This window comes from Silene latifolia, chromosome 5, assembly GCF_048544455.1.
Source record: "Silene latifolia isolate original U9 population chromosome 5, ASM4854445v1, whole genome shotgun sequence".
NCBI lineage: Eukaryota > Viridiplantae > Streptophyta > Magnoliopsida > Caryophyllales > Caryophyllaceae > Silene > Silene latifolia.
In genome coordinates, this window is record NC_133530.1 from 80223007 (window position 1) to 80241550 (window position 18544).

Sequence of the window (18544 nt, forward strand, 5' to 3'; positions counted from 1 at the left end):
TTCAGATTTTAGATGATTTGAGAGAGACTGGTCATCTTTCAGAGCTTTTGTGGGTTTGAATTCAAAATCACCATGGAAAATTGAAATCATCTCGAGAGGAGAATCATTCGGTTTATCAACCATAGGAGGTTGAGTAGTAGAAGACGAAGGGAGGTTTTCAGAAGTAGTCTCTTTAGAATTTGGAACAAAAGGAGTTCCAGGAGACATAACTCCCCTGGAGGATTTCTTTTTTCCAGCCATTTATCAGAAAATTATTGAAGAATTATTAGGAATTAAGACGAGAAATTAGAACTTGAAAGAAGAAGATTAGGATAGATGAGAGTGAATTTTGATGGAGATCAATTCAATAAAGTAAAAGGGTATTTATAGTCGGTGAAATTAGGGTTTCAACCGCAACTTGGAAGGGTAATTATTGAAGAGGTTGCAGTAATTGTAACACGCGTCATAAACTGATCAACTAGCCGTTACAGAAACTGATTAATCACGACCCAACCGTTGAGCAGTTTTCCATAGTTAGAAGTTATCTCCTTATTTCTGGCCTGACCCAGCGAAAATAAGGAGATAAGGGGCAATTGTTGGGCCTGGAAATCTGCAGATATCCCTGATCAATACCTGATATTTGCCTGACTGTCTGGGTGTCAGGATGTCAAGTTACCAGGACACATGAAGATAGGCGTCAGGCCATGGAGAGGACAACGGTCAAAATATCCGGACGATATCTGACCAAGAAGTCATATTATGAGAAGAATATACGCGCAACATTAATTAGAAAGATTCTACAATTAAAAGCAGCAATTAAGGGCGTAATAATGGGCATTATTACGGGTAATTAAGACAGAATATTTGGCATTAATTGTGAGATTAATCAGCCGTTCAGCACTATTATATAAGGAGCACTTGGAAATCATTCAAGAAGGACAAGATATATATAAGCATACGATATTCTCTTACAACACTTGAGCTAATTACGATCAATTGTGCTAAATATTCAATATAATAGCGAAATCCTCTCCTAGCTTGGTGCCCGTGGTTTTTTCCCATTTAAGGGTTTTCCACGTACAAAATTCCTTATCTTATTGTTATTATTTTTTCGTATTTTTACTCTTCTTATATTATACCCTGTCAACCTGACTCACAGATTGATCAGAGCTAGTTAACCCTGCTTAGACCTATCCTGACCTGATTTCGCCTTGCGCAAAATCCATACAAAACACCATGTAAAATAGAGCTAAAATAGGGGGTAAAATCATATATAAAATGGACACATTAAAAACCGTCTCATCAAGTGTCAAAGGATGAGCAAGAACAAGAATTAGGGAGTGAATCTTCAAAGGAATGAACTAGATCTTGTGGGTAATGTGTAGTGCATAGTTTATGAGTTTTAGAGAGATATAGAGATAGAAAGATAAGGTTATGAATGAAAAATGGGGAAGAAATCCGTAAAGAGGGGATTAAAGAGATAAGGTTTTCATGCGGTTTCTAGTTTGAAGCGACCGACACTCGGTCGAGTGCTCGGTTCACTCAGTCGAGTGAGGCCCCACTCGGTCGATAAATCGTCCACTTGGTCGAGTGATGAGTTTCTAGGAGCTAGACCAAAGAACACTCGATCGAGTAGGACTACAGTCGATTGAGTAACAGAACACTCGATCGAGTACACACCGTTCTCAGCATCGTCTAATTTTCATAAAACAGTTATATCTCACTCGTTTCTTGGTCATTTTAGGTGTGACCTACCGTTGGAATCGTAAGAAAACAAGCTATCACCTTCAACTGGAATCACGTCAATATCATGTCTAGATCTCAAGTTATGATAGTTTTAAGACGACCCTTCTACAGATGGTCATTATCACAACTCACTAAGCCTAATATAGGTTATATTCGGTTTACTTGTAGAAACTACGAGGTATTATAATTACACACAACCCAAAACACGTCAGTTTTAACAAATTCTGACATAAGCCACTGAACGATATGTAAATATGCAACATATCAATGAAACACATAGATACGATTATGGAATCACTAAACCGGTACGACACTGCAACATCGCAGAACCGCCCACCAAACAGCTGGACCTCAGTCCGTAACAAGGTACTCGAGACGCACCCGTGGTACCGAGCACAGAAGTCAACCGGATCCCCTGCAAGAAGTCGTGCCTCAACCACACGTACCCTCCATACTGAAGTCATCAATGTGCACATCCCTCTTGGAATGGAAAGCTCCAAGAGGTGACCCAAGAATAAGACGGTCTCCCAACCGTTTTACATCTCCTCAACAACCAAGTATCACCACCAACAATTTCTAATACAACACAACAACTATATATGTAATATGAAACACGACACCAAATATGTGATTAATCATGAAACTCAATCTCAAACATGTCATGAACATTAATTCCTCAAATATTACGACTCCTCAAGTCGTCATAAACCAACATCATGTGATAATGCATTTCCGGCAAGATTTGAGACTCGCCAAGGTACTCAAATACCACCATGTGATGCAATACGACTCATAATATGCAAATGATGATAAACGACACACAAATAAAGTATACACATTATCAAAACCTAGTAGGATAAACCTCCTTTTAGAAATCTTCATGAGCTACCCGAATCCAACTCGATTCTGTCTCATGAAACCGTCACATGCTATATAAATCACATATTACTATAATAATACATCCTACACTATTATACAATACAAACCTCTTATTATTACCCATTAATTACCCATATTAAACATACTAATTACTACTTAATTACCCATAACAAAACCCCCAAAAGTTAGGGTTCATACTAATTGAAAAAGGATAGGTCTCAACTTACAAGGTGAAAAGAAGGAAGGATAAGGTGATCACTCCTCTAAACCAAGCTTGAATCCCATTATAAGGTGTTTGTGAGGTTTTTAGAGAGAAGGGAGATGATTTGGTGTGATAAGGAAGAAGAATGAAATGATTTTGGACAAGGGAAATAAGATTGGTCGGACTATCGTTTTCGGTTACTTGTCGTTAGGAGTACCTAGACCAAAACAATATTTATAACTTCACAAACTACTCTACTATTAGTAAAGAGGTAAGTAAAGGGTCGGATCCCAAGGGACGGGTATTGATGTAAGATTTTCAATTGCAAATGGTCGTGTCTAAGGGTGTCACGATTTGGATTGAGATAGAAGATCACTAAACTAAATAACAATGTAAATAAACAAGCAAGATGATTAAAATGAGATGTAAACAATTGATTAAAAGCACTAGGGTGTCATGGGTTCATAGGGGATTCATGGGATTTGATCATACAAACATGTTTTCAACTAGATGCAAGCAATTATTGTTGTGATGGGATAGAGTTAGTGTATATCTTACAATACCTAGGAAGGTTTGGGTCCCGGAGCCGAATCGATTAGATTGTACAACACCTACAAGTCGACTTAATCCTCCCTATCTAACTATATGCATGGTCTAATGAGACTCGAGTTGGTTTATGTCTTACAAGTCTCATTGAAAAGATAAGTGATGGGTAAAAAAATGTAAGGATTCATAGGCTCGCATTTCATCAAACATAACATGTGCATAAGTTGAAATCACAACAAGCAAGCAAATTAATTATGAAAGCATATTAGATTAGGCATGAATCAATCCCCATGTTGGTTTTCCCTAATTCCCCATTAACCCTAGTTAAGGTGACTATTCACTCATTATCAAGTTTAACATGCTAACAAGGTTGTCAATCATACTAGCAAGACAAAACATGAATAAATGAAGATGATTAACAATAATTAAAAGGGATTAAGAGAATTATACCTAATGATGATTCCAAAATAATAAGCAAAGAATAATAGAAGTACTTGATGATTGATGGAAGGTTGTCAATCCTCCAAATAAAACCCCAAATAATCTTCAATTACCCAAAATAAATGATGAACAATAGAGAAATTAAGGAAATGAGATCTGTATTAATGCTTAATTAAGAGTTGATTACAAGATTAAGATGAAATTAAAGTAACATAAAAAGATCATTAAGATTGCATACTAATCTAATTAGAACAATCTGGTATTTATACTAAGGATTAGGTACATAAAATAGGGTTACTAAGAGATTAAATGACGATTAAGACCTTTAAGAAAAGTTGAGGAAGTGCTCCTCTCGAAGAAGATGCTCATCTCCACTTCGCCAGTCTTCATAGAATATGCTCATCTCGAGCGGACTGAAGGAGAGACGATCTGCACTGGAAAGGAATCCGAGCGGCTTGAGGGAGGCGACGCTTGGATTGAGAGGGGTCAAGACGAGCGGACTGGCCACGAGACGCTCGGTTTGTAGCCAGCCAGGACGCTCGTCCCGTGGCTGCGACGCCCGGATAGTTGGTCAGCAAGCTTCTCTTCTTTTCTTCTTCCAACAATCCTCAAGGATCTTGTTGGGGATGCAAGGATCTTCCCATAATTGCCCATTTACTTCATTATTTACATAGGCCTTCTAGTCTTTTCTTCACTATGATGCTTGGTCATTAGGTTCGATCAATTTAGCTTCATTTTGCCATGAAAATGCAAGGTTTGCACTAATCTCTTACCAAGGAAACAAAACCTCAAAGAATATGCAAAACTAAAGACTAAAGATAGTAAATGACCCAATTATGCACTAAAAAGCATAGGAACGAGGCTAATTCGGGGACTAAATATGCTTTAAAATGAGTCACATCAAATACCCCCAAACTGAACCTTTGCTCGTCCCGAGTAAAGAGGTGACAAAATTAGGACCCTTATTCAAACTAACCTACTAATATAGCCGATATTTGAAAATTAGCGGGTCTCACTCCGCCCCTTCAACTCACATCAAGACAACCATAAGGTAGGATGCCTTCTTGCAAGGCAAGGTGGGGCTTGCCAAAATGGCGACACATCCAATCATTAAAGCACACAAGATCAAGTAATGGATACATCTACAAAAAGAATAGCCACTTTCCTCATCTAAGTGGCGGAAATTATCTAAAGGGGAAGCAATTCAAGGGTACACATTCCATTATAGATACGATTTCTTCAAACTACTAAGCCTAGACGGATACCAATAAATCACCTCCAAGTTGTGTCAAGATAGGGTACTTTTGTCCTCAATTGTTAAATGCTTTCATCAAGAGTAGATTCCCTATGGTGTTAGAAACACTGGAGGATCGCGGAATTCCTCTTCTTGCCTAGATAAGAAGAAGGGTCGTCCCCTCTCTACCATGCACAAAAGTGGATTCGATGGAAAAGGGATCAATAAATTTTGAGTTTCATGTGGGAGTTTGCTTTTGTTGTTGTTATTCCCCCCCCCCCCCCCCCCCATTTTCTTGTGGCATTTGACATTTGAGAACACTTTCTTTTTGCCATTTCTTTTGATGATTGGCATTTCAATACTTGACAAGTTTTCAACTTTTCGCATTTTCTTTTGAACATTTTCAAAGTCACCCCAATTAGTAACGAGGGCGCCTTATATTTGAAGCATAGGAGTTTTCATTTTTGTTACTCCTCTTTTCTTTTGATGCAATTTTGCAAACTTTTTGACTTTTCATTTCATTTCTTGAACTCAAATTTGAATAATTTTTGTGCCCATTCCCTTTTTATGACAAAATTGTGGTAGAACATGGATGATGGTTGGTTGCATGGTTTCAAGGGTCATCTTGGAATAAACGGTAGCCAAGGAGTTATCACACCACAAGGTACTCTTGACTAGGCCTTAATCCATGGGTGAAAGGATACTAGCATGATACATCCTAGGGTGTTTTACAAGTATTCTAACAAGCAAAGTGTTAAGAAAAAAAAGTATCTACAAGGGCCTTTTATACACTTGTCAAGCTTCCCAAATAGACGGTTTCACAAAAAATTTCCTAAATGCAACTATATGCCATGATGCAACTAACATTTATACAACCTAATGCATATGATTCTATAAACTATTATGCCAAATAATCTAAATGCAATCCTATAATCACATTGTTTTTATACCGCATCAATCAAAATAATGCCACATAGTCATTAACATAAAGAGGAAAAACAAGATTGGAAATATCATAACATGCGGTCTTCAATATCCTCATGTCTCGGATGTGGCGTAGTCGATCAATGTGAAAAAGGAAGAACAAACACAATATATACAAGACTACACTACAAAGGAAATGAACATGTTTTTGGATTTTTCAATTTTTCAAATTTTTATGTATTTTCGAAATTTTTCAATTTTTTCAATTTTTATTTTTGAAAAGTCAAGTTCAAGTTAGAATTTCTCATCCCTACACTAGTATGGGCATTGTCCTCAATGGCCAATACGATAGGAAATTATGCAATTTATATGAAAATGCATGATTCCTAAACTAAATGCAAACTATACTAAACTATACTACATGATGCATGTGTTTTTGTTATGGTGGAGAGCATAATTTAGATTAGCTCCCAATGCATATGCATAAACTTCCCAAACCAAAATAGACACTATTTCTAATGTCAAAAATTTTGGGGGAGTTCATGCACAAAAATGCAATGCATGAACCTAAAATTTGTCATTTTGGATTTTGAAAATGGGAACAATAAAATGAACACCTCAATGGAACCGAGGTGTTAGTCCTTTAGATGATGCTAGGACTCCACAAAAATGATACAAAGATTATAAAACAAGTTATCAAAACACGAAATTCTTTTCATGAAAAATTAAAGAGGGGATAAAAGAAACTTCACTTGAGCCTTGATAGGTGCCTCTTGCCCGCTCCATCTAGCCATGAAGTGTTCTTTAAAGATCGCCATCATCCCCTTCCAAGTAGCTATCCCAAGCTCCTCTTGATGCATCGCTTCCATTGAAATCCATAAATTCATCACCTTCACTATCAAGCTCCACCGTATCTCCACCATTTGACTTGTCACTCCCTTCACCTCTTGACCATGTGCTCTTTTATTAGCCCTTGCCGAGTTTGGGAAGAGAATATTCATTTAAGCCCAAGAGGGAAGCATTCCCTCTTCACTAATAATCCATTGTCGAGCCAATCGGTGAAATTGTGGATATAATGCATAGTAGTTATCCACATTGGCCTCGAATTGGCAGAGGTGCATATCTTGAAGGATCCCTGTCACGAAATCATCCCTAGGAAGGATGAAGGGATTTGGGTGGTTATAGGGTTGGTATTGGAAGGGGTAGGGTGGTATCACAATCTTCTCATTTTCATTTCTTGGTTGCTCATGTTGTTGTTGTGTTGGAGGTGGTGCTTGATTGGCTTGATTTGGGTTTATGGGGATGAGATAAGATGGGATTGGAGAAACAGGGCCTCTTCTTGGTGAAATCCTTGGCAAACCATTCATTGGTAGGTAAATGGGGTTGCTCCCCTTGGTGATCCATTTAATTCTCTTCTCATAACCCTTATGGGTTATCCAATGGTGTTGAATAAGAATTAGCTCCTCGTTGATTCTCGTATTTCCCGGAAGTGGTGTATACTCATTGTTTTCATTAAACTTGGGGTTGAAATGCTTTGCAAGTCTTGTGATGAGTCCCCCATTTACAATATGCTTCATACCATCATCATCCCCATTTCGGAATTTTGCCCATTTCTCTAGGAGAATAAGCGGGGCATTGAAATGGTACCCACTTCTCCCTTAAATCTCAAGATAGGATTCCATAAAGACAAGGTCTAGCTCATTTACTATCGCCAGATCTCGGCGAGCAAGAAGAGTTCCGGATAAGAATCGGTTTAAAATGGGATTTTGGATATAAAAGGCTAAACATTCCTTGATATAGGAGAAATCCCGACCCGTCATAGCTCTCCATAAGGGTGCCACACTATAATTTTTCGGCCTTGATGTTCGGGTAGGCGACACATCTAGCCCAAGCACACTTGCAAATTCGACAAGGGTCATCATCCTAGTTGTACTTTCCAATCTAAACTCTACACAAATTGTCTTGTTCAAAGTGGTAATCTTTAAGAAACTCAAGAATTCAAGGACTAGAGGCCGATATGTTCGTTCATGCTTATTCCAGTATAAATATCAAATAACTCGAAGAGAGCTTCCATTTGGTGATAGATTCCAAGCTTTATCAAGGTTTTGTGGCACATAAATTTGGTAGGAAGAATGTTCTTACCAAGTAATCGGTGGAAAACGAGCCTTTGAACATCATTGACAAACTCTATATTTGAAAATTCATCAAGCTTGGTGAGGTCAACTATCTCCTCATGTTCTCTTCTTAAAGTGTTGATGTGAGAAGTGGATGAGCTTCCTCTTACTCTTGGTCTTCTTCTTTCCCTAAATGAGGATCCTCTTGGTCCCATTCTTGGATGTAGATCTGGAATTTGATTTGTTTGAAATAAGGAGATGTTCCTTGTGATTGAGAACTTCTTTTGAATCTTTTGAAACCCTAGATTTTGGGGGTTTTTATTTTTGTTGGGTGAATGAGTGCTTGAGATATGATTTGGGTCATAAGAGAGGGGAGGTTTTATATTATAAAGTAGAAGGAAGGATGAGGTGTCACAAAGTATGTGTTGGGGAAGATTTTAATTAGCGAAAAATCGGAAAATAAGACGTAGGGCGACGAGCGGATTCGACTTCGGGACGCTCGAATTTCAGACCACGGAGACGAGCGGATTCCTTGCGGGACACTCGGATTGTCATCTAGGACAGATCCCAGATTCTGAAGTAGCCAGGACGAGCGTCTTGCTGTAGCAGGACGAGCGGATTCCAAAGAGGACGCTCGTATTCTCTTCCAGGGGGAAATGCAAGAAATTGATCCATCAGGACGAGCGGATTCCTGATGAGATGATCGTCCCGACTGAGACGAGCGGATTGTCATTGAGAATGCTCGGATCTCGAGTCAGAACAAACTAGCTGCTTCCCATCTTTCTTAGGACGAGCGACTCACTCTGGGGACGCTCAGGTTGGTTGCCTAGACGAGCGGATTCCTCACGGGACACTCGGATTGGTCATGTCTTTCTTCATTCCGGTGTAAGCGTTTCCCCACACTTGAATTCTAATTCCTTCATTCATCAAAATGATTAGTGACCCTCTCTCACTTACTCTCATGGCAAGAATCATGTTTATGATAAAAATGCAATAGAGTTAAAGATACAAGTTAAAAGAGTTAGTATATTTACAAATGGTGGTTTGGAGAGGAATCCACCAAACTCTCTTTTTGATGATCTTCTCAAGGAGGAGGAGGCCCGAGGTAGGTGACCTCAACCTCTCCAATGAATGCTCCTTCATAATACGATTTCAATCTTTGGCCATTGACTTTGAATTTGCTTCCATCTTCCGACTTGATCTCAAAGTCTCCATACTTTCCTACCTCGGTGATCATATAAGGACCCATCCATCTAGAGTTCAACTTCCCGGGAAAGAGGCGATATCGGGAGTTGAATATAAGGAATTTGTCTCCCTTGTGCAAGGCTTTTTTCTTGATTCTCTTGTCATGAAGCAACTTTGTCCTCTCTTTGTAGATCTTGGTATTCTCATAGGATTGTAGTCGGAATTCTTCCAACTCTTGAATTTGTATCATCCTCTTTTGACCACTTAGTTTGAGATTAAGGTTGAGAGCTTTGATTGCCCAAAAAGCTTTGTATTCTAGCTCAATTGGCAAGTGGCATGCCTTCCCATAGATAAGTTTGTAAGGGGAATCTCCTATAGGAGTCTTATAGGCCGTCCTATAAGCCCAAAGAGCGTCATCAAGCTTCATGCTCTAATCCTTACGAGTCTTGTTGACAACTTCTCAAGAATTTGATTGATCTCTCTATTTGAAACTTCAACTTGACCGCTTGTTTGAGGATGATATCCCAAGCCGGTTCTATGTTGAACACCATATTTGGTCAAAAGGGATGTGAGCTTCTTTTCATGAAAATGCGTTCCTCCATCACTTATGATTGCTCTAGGGACTCCGAATCTTGGGAAGATTATTTTCTTAAAGAGTTTAGTGACCGTTCTTGCATCATCGGTTGGGGTGGCAATTGCCTCCACCCATTTTGAGACATAGTCTACATCCACAAGGATGTATTTGTTCCCCTTGGATGTCACAAATGGTCCTTGGTAGTCGATCCCCCCAAACGTCGAAGATCTCTACCTCTAATATCCCCTTTTGTGGCATCTTATTCCTCCAAGAGATATTCCCCGTTCTTTGACAAGCATCACAATGAAGGATGAATTCCCTAGCATCGTGGAACATAGTAGGCCAAAAGAATCCCGTTGAAGAATTTTCGCAATGGTTCTCCTTGCTCCATAGTGTCCACCATAAGGGGATGAGTGACATCCTTCCAAAACTCCTTGAATTTTCCATTGAGCGATGCACCTTTGGTAGAGCCCTTCACTACACTCTTTGTAAAGATTTGGATCATCCCAAAAATACCTCTTGACTTCGAACAAAAACCTCTTCCTTTGATTATAGTTTAAGTTTCGAGGGAGTACTCTTCCAACAATATAGTTGGCATAATAGGCGAACCACGGAGTAATATGCCTCTCAAGTTGTGTTTGAATGGCCATTAGGATATCATCGGGGAAAGAGTCATTGATCGGTGTTTCTCCTTCTTCATCATGATACCGGATCCTTGACAAGTGATCCGCCACTACATTCTCGGCCCCTTTCTTATCTCTTATTTCCAAGTCGAATTCTTGAAGTAGCAAAATCCATCTCAACAACCTTAGTTTTGCTTCTTTATTTATCAAGAGATATTGAAGAGCACGGTGATCCGAAAAAACAATCACCTTAGATCCAAGCAAATAAGAACGGAATTTGTCTAATGCATAGACAATGGCAAGGAGCTCTTTCTCGGTGGTATCATAGTTCACTTGGGAGGAATCAAGAGTCTTTCTTATATAGTAGATAGCATGCAAAGCCCTTCCTACCCGTTAGCCAAGAACCGCTCCAACGGCGTAGTTACTAGCATCACACATAATCTCGAACGGTAGTTCCCAATTCGGTGGTTGAATGATCGGTGCCAAGATTAGTGCTTCCTTAATTATATTAAAGGCTTCAACACACTCATTAGTGAAATGGAATTGGGCATCTTTAAGTAAGAGTTGAGTGAGGGGTTTCGCGATTTTTGAGAAATCTTTTATAAAACGGCGATAGAAACCCGCGTGACCGAGAAAACTTCTCACCCCTCTAACATTTACGGGAGGTGGGAGTTTCTCTATCACCTCAACCTTAGCTTTATCGAACTCGATGCCCTTTTCCGAGATTAAATGACCCAAAACAATTCCTTCATTGACCATAAAGTGACACTTTTCCCAATTCAAAACAAGACTAACATCTTCACATTTTTGCAATACAAGAGAAAGGTTATGCAAGCAAGAGTCAAAGTCTTTTCCATAAACGCTAAAATCATCCATAAAGACTTCCATTATGGTCTCTATGTAGTCGAAGAAGACACTCATCATGCATCTTTGGAAGGTAGCGGGGGCATTACATAAGCCAAAAGGCATCCTCCTATAAGAAAAAGTACCATAAGGACATGTGAAGGTGGTCTTGTGTTGGTCATTCGGGTGTATGGGGATTTGAAAGAATCATGAATACCCGTAAAGGTAGCAAAAGAACTTGTTAGAGGCTAACCTCTCAAGCATTTGGTCAATGAATGGTAGGGGGAAATGTTCCTTTCTTGTTGCGGAATTCAATTTTCGATAGTCAATACACATACGCCAACCGGTGATTTTCCTTGTTGGTATTAGCTCATTCTTATCATTTGTCACCACCGTGGTACCTCCTTTCTTAGGTACCACTTGAACGGGGCTAACCCACAATGAGTCCGATATGGGATATATGATTCCCGCATCAAGTAATTTCATAACCTCTCCTTTAACAACTTCTTGTATGTGGGGGTTTATAATATTCTTTGAGATTGGATGGTAGGTATATGGTCTTCCTCTAGAAGAATTCTATGCATGCAAAAATTGGGACTTATCCCCTTAAGGTCATCTAGACTATAACCTATAGCCTTTTCATGTTGTTTCAAAACATCAAGCAATTTTCCCAATTGGTTTCATGGTCGGACTTACTAAATCTTTTCGGTAACTTGTCGTTAGGAGCACCTAGACCAAAACACAATTTATAGCTTCACAAACAACTCTACAATTAGTAAAGAGGCAAGTAAAGGTCGGATCCCAAGGGACGGGAATGAAGATGAGATTTCTATTGAAACTAGTGGTGTCTTAGGGGTGTCACAATTTGGGTTGATGTAGAAGGTCACTAAACTGAATAGCAATGAATGTAAATAAGCAAGATGAATTGAAAGGGTTGTAAACAATTGATAAAAAGCACTAGGGTATCATCGGGTCATAGGGGATTCATGGGAATTGATCATACAAACATGTTCTCAAATTATAAGCAAGCAATTATTATTGTGATGGATTGAGTTGGGTTATATCTTACAATCCTAGGAAAGTTTGAGTCCCAGAGCCGAATCGATTAGATTGTACAACACCTACAAGTCGACTTAATCTTCCCTACTCAACAACATGCATGGTCTAATGAGACTCGAGTTGATTTATGTCTTACAAGTCTCATTGAAAAGATAGGTGATGGGTAAAAAATGCAAGGATTCATAGGCTCGCATTTCATCAAACATAACATGTGCATGAGTTGAGATCAAAACAGGCAAGCAAATAAACCATGAAAGCATATTAATTTAAGCATGAATCATCCCCCACGTTGGTTTCCCCTAATTACCCATTAACCCTAGCTAGGTCACTACTCACTCATTATCATGTTGATCATGCTAGCAAGGTTGTCAATCATACCAACAAAATGAAACATGATGAACAAATGAAAGTAATTAACAATAATTAAAAAGGGATTAAGAGAATTATACCTACTAATGATTCCAATAATAAAGCAAAGAATAAAAGAAGTACTTGATGCTTGATTGAGAGGTTGTTAATCTCCCAATAATAACCCAAATAATCTTCAATTACCCAAAATAAAGGATGAACAAAAGAGAGATTAAGGAAATAAAACTTGTATTAAAACTTGATTAATTGTTGATTACAAAACTAAAGAGGGATTTGATTGATATTAACTACTCTAAGAATTGATAAGAAGAACATGCTCTTCTAATTAGACTAATGGGTTATTTATAGTGGAAATTAGGTGGATGCATTAGGGTTAACTAAGGGCTAAACTAGTAATTACACTTTTGAGATTTGAGCAGGGAGACGCCGGTATTTTTCGAAGGAAGGGCTTCTTTCTTTGAAGCTTGAAGAAACGGATTTGTGCTGGACTGGAATCCGTGCGTCTTAGGCACGGGACGGCCGGATTCAACGGTCTCTGCCCGGGCGTCTTTGGGAGAAGACGCACGTCTTCTGGTAGCTGCTGCCCGGGCGTCTTTGAAGGAAGACGCACGGATTGTCGTGCTGGGGACGGGCGGATTCAGGACAATCCGCACGGATTGCTCCTCAGTCTTGTTTCTTCTTCTTTTCTTCCCTTTTCTTCATAAAATCCTTGGGGATTTCCTTGGGGATGCAAGGATCTTTCCTCAACATTGCTCATTTACTATAATATGTACAAAGGCCTTCTAATCTTGTCTCTCCTTGATGCTTGGTCATTGAATTCAATCAATTTAGTCTCATTTTGCCATGAAAATGCAAGGTTTGCACTCCTTTCCTACCAAGGACAAAAAACCTCAAAGAATATGCAAAACAAAGAACTAAAGACAATAAATGACCCAAATATGCACTAAAAAGCATGGGAACAAGGCTAATTCGGGGACTAAATATGCGCTAATTATGGTCACATCAAATATCCCCAAACCGAACCTTTACTCGTCCCGAGTAAAGAGGTGACAAAGACTAGGACCATTATTTAAACTAACCTAATAACATAGCCGATATGAGACAATTAGCGGATCTCACTCCGCCCCTTCAACTCACAACAAGACAACCATGAGGTAGGATGCCTTCTTGCAAGGCAAGGTGGGTCTTGCCAAAATGGCGACACATCCAAACATTAAGCACACAAAATCAAATAATGGATGCATCTACAAAAGGAATAGCCACTTCCTCATCAAGTGGCGGAGGCAACTAAAAGAGAACAAATTTATGAGCATATAATCTGTCACAAATACTAGTTCAACAAATTACTAAGGCTAAGAGGATGGCACTAAATCACCTCCAAATGGTGTTAAACTAGACTACTTTCGTCCTCAATTCCCAAATGCTTTCGTCAAGAGCGATCGGATGGTATGGAATGATGATCCCTATGATGCTAGTAGCATATGACATGACAAGTCTCGAATTCTCTACAAAAGTAAAGGTCATAGATCGTCCCAAGCTCGACAAAGTGGCTTGACAAAAAGGCTTTTTGGGAATGAAATGCTCAAATCTTTATAAACAAGGGTGGATATGACTAGTATTCAAAAATTGACCTCATTCAACTTTCACATTTCAAAAATTAGATATGGGGTTTGTCCCTTCCGGGCTAGTGTCCTTTGCTTTCGCCAATCGCTTATTAGGCAACCTGTTAACCTCTAGACAATAGCTTTTTGGGGTGATAGTCACTCTGTCTCTGGGCGGTTGAATTCACAACCGTGCGAGGGCCCAATTCAATGGATCCCTCTCCAAAGCACATCGAAGTGGTACGCCTCCATCAAAACAACTAAATTCTCAACATTTCAACATTTCATAACATTTGAGGTTTCCTTAGCAATAAATTACTTCCACATACAAAATCTTTGAAATGAGCACTTCAAACTTATTGGTAGAAAGTATTTTTGGGTTGCCTTACCACAAGGTCAATCAAGGTCACCTAGACAAGTTAACCAAGTCCACATCGCATCACGGGGTTGGAATAGGTGACTCACATGCAAACTCTTGACTAGGCTTTAGGTCATGGGTCAAAAGATACTAGTATGACACAATCTAGGGTGTTTTACAACCATTCTAGTAGGCAAAGTCTTAAGTTGAAAAAGTATTTGTAATGGCTTAGTTGCTCTTGTCAAAGTTCTCAATTAGGCACTTTTCAAAATATTTTATTTAAGTGCAACGATATGCCATGATGCAACTAATATATACATCCTAATGCAAGTAATTATACCAACTAATATGACATATAAACTAAATGCAAGTCCTAAGTTCACATTGTTATACCGCATCAATCAAAATAAAGCCACATAGTCATTAACATAAAGAGGAAAAAGGAGATTTGGAAAGATCATACCATGCGGTCTTCATGATCCTCATGCCTCGGATGTGTCATAGTCAATGAATGTGAACAAGGATAGAACAAACACAATATATACAATAATATATACAAACTACGGTACAAAAAGAAATGAACTTGTTTTTGGTTTTTCCAATTTTCAAATTTTTATGGTTTTTCGAAATTTTTCAATTTTTTTGGATTTTTGAATAAAAGTTAAGTTAGAATTCCCCATCCCCATACTAATATGGGCATTGTCCTCAATGGCCAAAATGATGGGAAATTATGCAAACATGATGCATGAATTCTATACTAAATGCAAGCTACACTAATCTACACTATATGATGCATGGTTTTTGTTTATGACGGAGAGGATAATTTAGATTACCTCCCATTGTGTATGCATGTACTTCCCCAAACCGAGTTAGACATTATTGCTAATGTCCTAAGGTTGGGTGTAGTTCATGCACACACTATGCAATGCATGAAACTAAATTTTGTCATTTTGGATTTTGAAAAGGTGGGAACAATAAAATGAGAACACCTCAATGGGGCCGAGGTGTTAGTCCTCTATGGTGATAGGACTACTCCAACAATGATCAAGATAAATAAATAAAACAAAGAGAGAAATAGACAAACCTCAAGAGGGTAGGAGCCTCTAAAGCTTGCTAATCTTCCATCATATCATCACTATCATCATCTTCCTCACTAGAAGCGGATTCATCACCACTTTCTTCTTCACTTTCTTGTTCACCTTGCTCATCATCCTCTTCTCCTTCTTCACTAGCTTCTTCATCAATGTTATCATCAACCTCTTCATTACCGACAACCTCATTATCACCCGGAACAACCCTAGATGCACTCGGAAAGAAGACTTCCCTATCCGCCCAACTAGGCAAAGGACATGAAGGGTCAAGCAGTCCTTGCCTAGCTAAGTGTAGGAGGGGTGGATATTGGGCTAAGTAAGCATCTTTTCGATCCTCGAAGGCTTGCTTGTGCATCTCTTGCATAAGAAGAGTCAAATAATCATTTCTTGCTTCAACACCTTCGGGCTTGAACTCTTGGTACTCGAAAGGATAGGGTGGTGTGACAATGGAAGAGGAGGGCATTTCAATTTCACCCTTTTGTTGTCAGATAATGTACTCGGCCTCTTTTGATAGGGGAAGCAGATAGTTGGTCCGGTGGACACTCAATCGACAAATCTTCGATGGCAAAGTGAAAGATCTAGCCTCACTAGTGAGCCATCCATACTTGGTGTCAAGAGGGTTATGGGTAACCCACTTGTACTTGTATATCATAGTATTAATATCAATGAGATGACCACCCTCTTTCGCCTCATACTTGCTATCCTTGTTGAAGTTTGGATCAAAGTATTTAGCTAGAAGAGTGACTAGGCCTCTATTCACAATAACGGTAGTGCCTTTCTTCCCACAATCAATATTTAGCCATCTATCCAACAAAAGCCTTAGAGAGTTGAAAGGCTTGGTTAATTCCCTTCCAATGTTCAAAGCCGACTCAAGAAGAACAAAATCGAGTTTGGTGAAATGGTTGGTGTCTTTTCTTGCAATGATGGTGTTCCCTATGACCTTGTACCACACTCTAATGCCCGGATGGTGGACTAATAGAGCGCGACTAGCATGAAAGTCCTCAAATTTCCTTCCGGAAATTGCCTCCCAAAGAGGGTCGGGGTCATACTTGCCAACATTCTTAAAATAACTCGGTGAATCACTAAGACCCAAAGCTTTACCCATTTCCTCAAAGGAGATGCGCCTACTAACATTAGCTAGACAGAACTCGATGGTCTCCATAGTCTCAACCTTGTTAACTTTCAAAGAACTCAAAAATTCTAAGGTAAGGGAGGGGTATGTCAATTCTTTTGATTCAAACAATTTCTCCAACCTCATGGCTTTAAAGAAGGCTCTAGTTTGCTCAAGGACACCCAAATTATCTAAGGTATCTTCACAAATAAACTTGGTGGATAGAAATGATTTTCTAGCAAACTTGGCAAAAGTGTCCCTATGGGATTTGGAAATGAAAATTACCTCCGGATAATTCGAAAGTTGAGCGATTTCCGGAGTAGAGGATGTTGTTGCTTCCATGGGAGGTTGTTCTTGTTGCACTTCCAAGTTTGTGTTAGCTACCACCATAGCCAATGCTTTCTTTGCTTGAAGACTTTTTTGTCTTGATGAGAGTGCCTTTGCCTTTGGTGCCTTTGCCTTTGTTGCTTTTGTTGCTCCCTTAGTCCTTGCCATTGATGAATAAACCAAGAAAAGGGTGAAAAATATTCAATTTCTAGTGCACCCAAATCGATTTAAAGATGAAAGGCTTTGCCTTTATGAATTCAAAAATCGACTCAAAGGTTGAAGATTTTGTGCTTAGTTTTGATTTTTGTTGAAAGAGGAGTGATTGATTTGTTGTTAAAAGGATGTTTTGATTTGGTTTTGGTGAATCTTGTTGAGGAATCTTGTTTTTGTGATGGATAGGATGAGGGTTTTGGAGTTATGGGGTTTATGAGTAGTGTTATGAATGAAGGAATGAAGGAATGAATGTGGGAGGGGGTTTATAAAACCCGAAAAATTTGAAATGCAGGGGCAAGACGGGCGGTTTTTGCTCGGGACGCCCGGATTCGGCCTGTTCTGGGTTGGGAAATTCTCGCCTAAAGACGGGCGGATTTGAAAATGCGGGACGGGCGTCTTTCAGAGAAGACGGGTGGATTCCTTTCCAGGGATTTTTCTTGTTTTCCTCAGCCAAAAAGACGGGCGTCTTTCCTTTCTGGACGGGCGTCTTTTTGAAGACGGGCGGATTTCAATGCAGGACGACCGGGTTCGTTGATAGTCAGAAATTTCAAAAATTCAGCTCATGATGGACGGGCGTCTTCTGCCCAATATGCCCGGATTGCCTGAAGACGGGCGGATTCTCCTGAAACCGCTCGGGTTCGACCCCTTTTACCCGGATTCAGTTCCATCCGTGTACTTTGCATATCCCTTGTCATTTTTCCATTCTTCTTCATATCTCGTGTTCTTCATTGTGAGGGCACTACTAAGGCATGGATAGCCTAGGCAATTGCCATCCCCACACTAAGCTAAAGCACTACACAACAATTGAAATTATTAGTGCCTCCCTCACTTCTCTCAAACATGATAATTATCTTGATCAAAGTATAAAAATCCAAAAAATGACAAAAATGCAATATAAGAATTGAAATGCAAGTTAGGGAGTTAGAAATATTTACAAATGGTGGTTTAGGGAGGACTCCACCAAACTCTCATTCTTGATGAGATGTCAAGGGGGCATGTTCAAGGTGTTGTTGATGTTGCTCAATACCTTGAAAAAGTAATCAAAAGCTTGTTCATTGTCATGATAAAGGTCTTCAATAGACCTTGGCCCTTGTTGTCGGTCTTGATCGATGGCATTACCAATGT